Genomic DNA, 9,267 nt, shown 5'->3' on the forward strand with positions numbered 1-9,267 from the left:
AGCAAAGCTGTGCGATAAAATCAACACCAACACATAGTTACACATGGGATAAACAAAACATACAGTCAATATCACAATAGAAAATCTATATACAGTGTGTGCAAATGTAGTAAGTTATGGAGGGAAGGCAATAAATAGGCCATAGTGCAAAATAATTACAATTTAGTATTAACACTGGAGTGATAGATGTGCAGAAGATGATGTGCAAATAGAGATACTGGGGTGCAAATGAGCAAAATAAATAACAATATGGGGATGAGGTAGTTGGGTGGGCTAATTACAGAATGGGCTGTGTACAGGTGCAGTGATCGGTAAGCTGCTCTGACAACTGATGCTTAAAGTTAGTGAGGGAGATAAGAGTCTCCAGCTTCAGAGATTTCTGCAGTTCGTTCCAGTCATTAGCAGCAGAGAACTGGAAGGAATGGCGGCCAAAGGAGGTGTTGGCTTTGGGGATGTCCAGTGAGATAAAGCTGCTGGAGCGCATACTACGGATGGGTGTTGCTATGGTGACCAATGAGCTAAGATAAGGCAGGGATTTGCCTATCAGAGATTTATAGATGGCCTGGAGCCAGTGGGATTGGCGACGAATATGTAGTGAGGGCCAGCCAACGAGAGCGTACAGGTCACAATGGTGGGTAGTATATGGGGCTTTGGTGACAAAACGGATGGCACTGTGATAGACTACATCCAATTTGCTGAGTAGAGTGTTGGAGGCTATTTCGTAAATGACATCGCCGAAGTCAAGGATTGGTAGGATAGTCAGTTTTACGAGGGCATGTTTGGCAGCATGAGTGAAGGAGGCTTTGTTGCGAAATAGGAAGCCGATTCTAGATTTAACTTTGGATAGGAGATGCTTGATGTGAGTCTGGAAGGAGAGTTTACAGTCTAACCAGACACCTAGGTAGTTGTTCACATATTCTAAGTCAGACCCGCCGAGAGTAGTGATTCTAGTTGGATGGGCGGGTGCAAGCAGCGTTCGATTGAAAAGTATGCATTTAGTTTGACTAGCGTTTAAGAGCAGTTGGAGGCCACAGAAGGAGTGTTGTATGGCATTGAAGCTTGTTTGGAGGTTTGTTAACACAGTGTCCAATGAAGGGCCAGAAGTATACAAAATGGTATCGTCTGCGTAGAGTTGGATCTGAGAGTCACCAGCAGCAAGAGCAACATCATTGATATACACAGAGAATAGAGTCGGCCCGAGAATTTAACCCTGTGGCACCCCCATAGAGACTGCCAGAGGTCCAGACAACAGGCCCTACGATTTGACACATTGAACTCTATCTGAGAAGTAGTTGGTGAACCAGACGAGGCAGTCATTTGAGAAACCAAGGCTATTTAGTCTGCCAATAAGAATACGGTGATTGACAGAGTCGAAAGCCTTGGCCAGGTCTATGAAGACGGCTGCACAGTACTGTCTTTTATCGATCGCGGTTATAATATCGTTTAGGACCTTGAGCGCGGCTGAGGTGCACCCATGACCAGCTCGGAAACCAGATTGCATAGCGGAGAAGGTACGGTGGGTTTCAAAGTGGTTGGTGATCAGTTTGTTAACTTGGCTTTCAAATACTTTCGAAAGGCAGGGCAGGATGGATATAGGTCTGTAACGGTTTGGATCTAGAGTGTCACGCCCTTTGAACAGGGGGAAGACCGCGGCAGCTTTCCAATCTCTGGGGATCTCAGATGAAACAAAAGAGAGGTTGAACAGGCTAGTAACAGGGGTTGCTACAATTTCGGCTGCTAATTTTAGAAAGAAAGGGTCCAGATGGGCAAGTTGCAGCGGAGGGTGCAGAGCTGGAAGCTGGGGTAGGAGTAGCCAGGTGGAAAGCATGGCCAGCCGTAGCAAAATGCTTATTGAAATTCTCGATTATTGGTGGTGACAGTGTTTTCTAGCCTCAGTGCAGTGGGCAGCTGGGAGGAGGTGCTCTTATTCTCCATGGACTTTACAGTGTCCCAAAACTTTTTGGAGTTAGTGCTACAGGATGCAAATTTCTGTTTGAAAAAGCTAGCCTTTGCTTTCCTAACTGATTGTGTATATTTGTTCCTGACTTCCCTGAAAAGTTGCATATCGCGGGGGCTGTTCGATGCTAATGCAGTACGCCACAGGATGTTTTTGTGCTGGTCAAGGGCAGTCAAGTCTGGGGTGAACCAGGGGCTATATCTGTTCTTAGTTCTGAATTTTTTGAATGGGGCATGCTTATTTAAGATGGAGAGGAATCACTTTTAAAGAACAACCAGGCATCCTCTACTGACGGAATGAGGTCAATATCCATCCAGGATACCCGGGCCAGGTCAATTAGAAAGGCCTGATCGCTGAAGTGTTTTAGGGAGCGTTTGACAGTGATGAGGGGTGGTCGTTTGACCGCGGACCCATTACGGACGCAGGCAAAGTGGTAGTGATTGCTGAGATCCTGGTTGAAGACAGCAGAGGTGTATTTAGAGGGTAAATTACTCAGGATGATAGCTATGAGGGTGCCCATGTTTACGGATTTAGGGTTGTACCTGGTAGGTTCCTTGATAATTTGTGTGAGATGGAGGGCATCTAGTTTAGATTGTAGGACGTCTGGGGTGTTAAGCATATCCCAGTTTAGGTCACCAAGCAGTACGAACTCTGAGGATAGATGGGGGGCAATCAATTCACATATGGTGTCCAGGGCACAGCTGGGGGCTGAGGGGGGTCTGTAGCAAGTGGCAACAGTGAGAGACTTATTTCTGGAAAGGGGGATTTTTAGAAGTAGAAGCTCAAACTGTTTGGGCACAGACCTGGATAGTATGATAGAGCTCTGCAGGCTATCTCTACAGTAGATTGCAACTCCGCCCCCTTTGGCATTTCTATCTAGACGGAAAATGTTGTAGTTGGGGATGGACATTTCAGTGTTTTTGGTGGCCTTCCTAAGCCAGGATTCAGACACTGCTATAACATCAGGGTTAGCGGAGTGTGCTAACGCAGTGAATAACTCAAACTTAGGGAGGAGGCTTCTGAAGTTAACATGCAAGAAACCAAGGCTTTTACGGTTACAGAAGTCAACAAATGATAGCGCCTGGGGAGTAGGAGTGATACAGGGGCTACAGGGGTTAACCTCTACATCACCAGAGGAACAGAGGAGGAATATAATAAGTATACGGCTAAAGGTTTTGGTCCTCTAGTGCGTTGGGTACAGAGAATAAACGGGGCAGATTTCCGGGCGTTGTAGAATAGATTCAGGGCATTATGTACAGACAAGGATATGGAAGGATATGAGTACAGTGGAGGTAAACCTAAGCATTGGGTAACGATGAAAGAGATAGCATCACTGGAGGCACCGATTGAGCCGGTCTCCGCGTGTGTGGGGGGTGGGACAAAGGAGCTATCTGAGGCAGGTTGAGCGGGACTGGGGGCTCTACAGTTAAATTGTATAATAAGAGCTAACCGAAACAGCAATAGGCAAGGCATATTGACATGGGAGAGAGGCATAAAGCAATCACAGGTGTTATTCAAGAGAGCTAAGACAACAACTGGTAATGGCGACGAAAGTTTGGGCTGAGGCTAAACAGATAAACAGGACAGATAAACAGGATGGGGGTACCGTGTAAAGGAACAGTCCAGCAGGCATCAGCTGTGTAGCTGAGTGATCATAAGGTGAGTCCGGGAGCAATCGATGGCTGCAGTTCGATGGCTGCTACGGCACAGGCAAGCAGGAGGCACGGATGTTGATTGCGTGTGCTAGCGGGCCGGGGCTAGCAGATGGATCTTCGTGGTCGTCGCAACGGGAAGCCTGTTAAAACCACACCAGGCAATTACATCGGCAGACCAGTTGTGATGGATCTGCGGGGCTCCGTGTCGACAATAGGAAGTCCCGTCCGGTTGACAGAGAGGTAGATAGCCGGGTGTTAGATTAGTTTGGATTTTAAGAATAATGACTAAAGGATTTCACCCCAAACACAGTATAAATGTTATAATTATCATGTAGTGTCAACCCACTAACAGAGGGGGCGGTACTAAACATTCAAGGGGGAAGGCGGAAACTGTTTAGAAAAGTCACCTAAAGGTGGGAGGAGTCAAGTCCAGGAGGTATAAAATCATCTGTTTGTGTCTTTGGCGGGAGAGCTCTCCATGAATAAATATACAGATAATCCTTGTTGGTTGTGGACCTTGAATCATTGATGATTAAAACCAGAGCCTTACAACCTCTGGTAATGATTCAAGCTTAGGGTGAATTAGAGATAGAAATTCACATGACAGATTGGTCCTTCGAGCCGGATCTTAATACATCTTTATCGTTCTAAAGACACCGAAACCCGTGCACGTGTCACACCCTGGCTCTGGGACTCTATATGTTGAGCCAGGGTGTGTTCATTCTATGTGTTCTGTTTCTATGTTGGGTGTTTCTAGTTCGTCATTTTCTATGTTTGACTGAGTGACTCCCAATCAGAGGCAACGAGTGTCAGCTGTGTGCTGGTTGTCTCTGATTGGGAGCCATATTTAACTGTCTGTGTTTCACTTTGTGTTTGTGGGTTTTTGTTCCTTGTCGGTCTTTGTCACCGTGGACTTCACGAGTCGTTTATTGTTTTGTGTAGTGTGCTTATTATCACTGACGGTAATAAAGTCAATCATGTTCGCTCAACACGCTGCGTATTGGTCTACTTCTCGTCAAGACGATCGTGACAGAAAAACCCACCATACCAGGACCAAGCAGCGTGTCCAGGAGCAGGCAGCCTGGTCATGGGAGGAGATATTAGACGGGAAAGGGTCCTGGACCTGGGAGGAGATCCTGGCCGGGATGGATCGCCGGCCATGGATTGAGACGGTGGAGAGGCGACGGAGGGAGGAGCAGCGGCGTCAGCAGGGTCAAGGTCGGACAGGCGAGAGGCAACCCAAAAACATTTTTAGGGGGGGGCACACGGCAGGGGCGACGAGGGAGCAGGAGGTAGTGTTGCAGAGGATGGAGCATTTGGAGGCGATAAGGGAAAGGGTGAGAAAGGAGGCACGGCGAGAGGAACTCGGTAGGCAGCTGAGGGAGCGGGGGGTTATGACGAAACCCAGTCCCGCTCCTCACACCAAGCAAGTGGTGTGCGTCACCAGTCCGGTCCGGCCCGTTCCTGCTTCCCGCACTAAGTGTAAGGTGCACGCCACCAGCCCAGCCCGGCATGTTCCTGTCCCTCGCACCAAGCCTACGGTGCGAGTCGTCAGCCTGGTCCAACCCGTTCCTGCTCCTCGCACCAAGCCTACGGTGTGCGTCGCCAGCCCAGCCCGGCCTGTTCCTGCTCCACGCACCAAGCCTACGGTGTGCGTCGTCAGCCCGGCCCGTCCCTGCTCCACGCACCAAGCCTACGGTGTGCGTCGCCAGCCCAGCCCGGCCTGTCCCTGCTCCACGCACCAAGCCTACGGTGTGCGTCACCAGCCCAGCCCGGCCTGTTCCTGCTCCACGCACCAAGCCTACGGTGTGCGTCGCCAGCCCTGCCCGGCCTGTTCCTGCTCCACGCACCAAGCCTACGGTGTGCGTCGCCAGCCCAGCCCGGCCTGTCCCTGCTCCACGCACCAAGCCTACGGTGCGCGTCGCCAGCCCGGCCCGGCCTGTTCCTGCCACTCGCACCAAGCCAGGGGTGCGAGTCATCAGCCTGGTCCAGCCCGTTCCTGCCACTCGCACCAAGCCAGGGGTGCGAGTCGTCAGCCTGGTCCAGCCCGTTCCTGCTACTCGCACCAAGCCAGGGGTGCGAGTCGTCAGTCTGGTCCAGCCCGTTCCTGCCACTCGCACCAAGCCAGGGGTGCGAGTCGTCAGTCCGGTGAGGCCCGTTCCTGCTACTCGCACCAAGCCAGGGGTGCGAGTCGTCAGCCTGGTCCAGCCCGTTCCTGCCACTCGCACCAAGCCAGGGGTGCGAGTCGTCAGTCCGGTGAGGCCCGTTCCGGCTCCACGCACCAAGCCAGGGGTGCGAGTCGTCAGTCCGGTGAGGCCCGTTGCTGCTCCACGCATCAAGCCAGGGGTGCGAGTCGTCAGCCCGGTCCGGCCGGGTTGCTGCTCCACGCACCAGGCCAGGGGTGCGCTTCGTCAGCCAGGTCCGGTCCTTTCCTGCCTCACGCACCAAGCCAGGGGTGCGCGTCGTCTGTCCGGCACAACCCGTGCCTGGGTCACCGGTGCCTAACCAGGTATGGGTCAACGGCTCCACAACGGAGCTGAAGCTAGCCGCTCCTGCTACGTCCAGTCCAGCTCCAGCCAGCGGGGCCAGACCGGACCAGGGGCGCTATGGGGGGTTTGTTGGAGGGTGGTGGGCAAGCCCGGAGCCGGAGCCGCCGCCGAGGAGGAATGCCCACCCAGCCCTCCCCTGTTTTGCTCGTATTTAGGCGCGGTCGCAGTCCGCGCCTTTAGGGGGGGTTACTGTCACACCCTGGCTCTGGGACTCTATATGTTGAGCCAGGGTGTGTTCATTCTATGTGTTCTGTTTCTATGTTGGGTGTTTCTAGTTCGTCATTTTCTATGTTTGACTGAGTGACTCCCAATCAGAGGCAACGAGTGTCAGCTGTGTGCTGGTTGTCTCTGATTGGGAGCCATATTTAACTGTCTGTGTTTCACTTTGTGTTTGTGGGTTTTTGTTCCTTGTCGGTCTTTGTCACCGTGGACTTCACGAGTCGTTTATTGTTTTGTGTAGTGTGCTTATTATCACTGACGGTAATAAAGTCAATCATGTTCGCTCAACACGCTGCGTATTGGTCTACTTCTTGTCAAGACGATCGTGACAGCACGGGCGGGTGATAGCATCCGTGAAAGAGTCCTGGCCTTCGACGTTAAGGTTATAAACAGGCCGGTGATTACTCTTTATGAACGATAAAGACGTTAACAAGTTTGAAAAAGCATTTAAATCCAAACTGCAAGGAAAAGGTCAGTAATTTTTATTCATGGATTTTGGTGAAATGATTTGAACTTGTATGAGAATAGTGATTCTTGTGAGAGAGCAGAGAATAGTTACCAAAATCTAAAAGGAAGTAATAATTATTACGAAACAGGGAGGGTCCGCAATTGACCCTAGGTAAATAGCTATTACCAGAATAATCTAGTCCGAAATGACAAGGGGTGAAGGCCATCACCAATGTAAACTAGTTTTTTATTGAGACTGTACTGGGTACAGTGCTACAATAAACAGGGAAAGGGATGATTTTTTGTCGTGTGCTATGGATACATAAAACAGGTCAAAAGTCGCGTATACGACTGGGGATTTGCTAGAACTCTGTGTGTTTCATGAAACTAGAGCAGTTACGACCTCTAGGTTACAAATAGGTTTAGCAAATGATTGTATAATGTTGTGTACGTGTGAGACTTGGGAATCCATCAGTATACGTGATAATTATTTCTAGGAAGGAGCTAAAAAAATAAGTCGCGTGAGAAAAAATGGTTATCTAACTCTTTTCATGAAACCGGAGTTTTAAATAAAAACTCTGGGTTAGGGGTTAAATAATTTTTAATGGTTAATTACAAAAGCAGATCATACATTGGCTCAAGAGACGCACTAAAATAATAGCTCCTAGAAGAATAATTCTGGGAATTATTACTAAAGGGGGGATTTTTATTTTTATAAATAAAACTTCTAAAGAGATCGAAGAAATATGTTTTATGGATCCATGTGGGAGAAGAGGTATGAATTTATTGGGCATCTCGAAGTAAAAAAGTTAGTAGGCAGATGCATATAAAATGAATTTGAAAAAACAGCGAAATCAGGGGCTAGAGACAGCGAGTGTGTTTTTTTAAGCGCGAAAGTGCTTTAACGGTAACAAAGGAATATTTAACCATCGTGACTGCATGGGTAAAGAAAAGGAGGAGGACAGTCAATTTTTTGGTTCAACGGGTAAAATGTTTGAAAAAATGATTAGTGTCAATTAAGAATTGGCTAAAAACACCACAAAGCGATTATTTGAGAGGTACCTATAAAGTCCAACGATGCATATGTATGAACTTTCGCACTCAAACGTAGACGTACGTAATGAGTGAGAAAGTAGAGAATATTTACATTTGCATTTTTGGTCATTTGGCAGACGCTCTGGTCCGGAGCGACTTGAAGAACCATTAGAGGGTTGCATTGAACTATTCTGTTGTGTTGGGCATTTGAATGGCATAAGGTGAAATATGTGTGTATGAGGGAATTCAACGGCGGGTATGAATGATAACCGGATACTACTTAGTATTTGGTTGGTTAAATGCTGAATAAAAGATTTGAGGCGTGGTTATGGGGTAACTAGGAAGACGCACTTATTCAATAGGGAATGGGTGGAGAGAGAGAGAGTATTTACGTGTATTAAAAGTTGCATAAGATAGGTCTATGAAAATATGTTACAAGTACGAATGACATTATTTCCTAAGAAGGTAGATTGTAGGGAAGTTTCCCGCGCCTCCCCCATAATGTAGGAAGGAGCAGGAGAGGGGGAGGAGGTGAGACAGTACAAAGTTCAAATGGTAGGAATGTCATTAAGTGTATGCTGATGAACGATATCAAGCATTTGTTTTATTGATTGGGGTCGAATCAGAGAGAACTGTTAAAGAGATTGAATAGCGAACTGAAATGGGTTAGCGGGAAAATACAGATAATCCTTGTTGGTTGTGGACCTTGAATCATTGATGATTAAAACCAGAGCCTTACAACCTCTGGTAATGATTCAAGCTTAGGGTGAATTAGAGATAGAAATTCACATGACACCGGGAGATGGGCCTGGCTCGAGGCTAGCTCAAGGCTAACTGGTGCTAGCTTCGGGACAGTGCTGATTAGCCAACAACAACATCCATTCGGTTGCAGCTAGCTAGTTGCGATGAGCCGGTGTTAAAGGTCCAGTGATTCAGTGATTCCGGCAGAAAATCCGATATGTTCTGGGTCGATAGCACGCTGTGCAGACTGGCCGATAATTGTCCAGGCTAGATCTGGCTGGTAGGTAGTGCAGGCCACAGACAATGGTGAAAACTGCTAACTGTGGCTAATAGCAAGTAGCTAGCAAGTAGCTAGTTAGTTGGCTAGCTGGCTAGTTTCAGCCGGTTCTAGATAAAAAGGTATAAGAAATAATAGAATCCGTTCCACATTGGGTGAGGCGGGTTGCAGGAAAGTATATTTAGTTGAAGGATGAAAAGTGAGATTGAGAAATATATACGAAAAAGACAAAAAAACTAAAAAACTGGCTATTTACACGAGCACACTACAGAATACACGACCGCACTGCTATGCCATCTTGGATTAATGTATGTTATCCATGTCGTCGTTCAGCCACGTCTCGGTGAAACATAAGATATTACAGTTTTTAATGTCCCGTTGGTAGGA

This window comes from Coregonus lavaretus, assembly GCF_964263955.1.
Source record: "Coregonus lavaretus genome assembly, chromosome: 1".
Lineage (NCBI taxonomy): Eukaryota > Metazoa > Chordata > Actinopteri > Salmoniformes > Salmonidae > Coregonus > Coregonus lavaretus.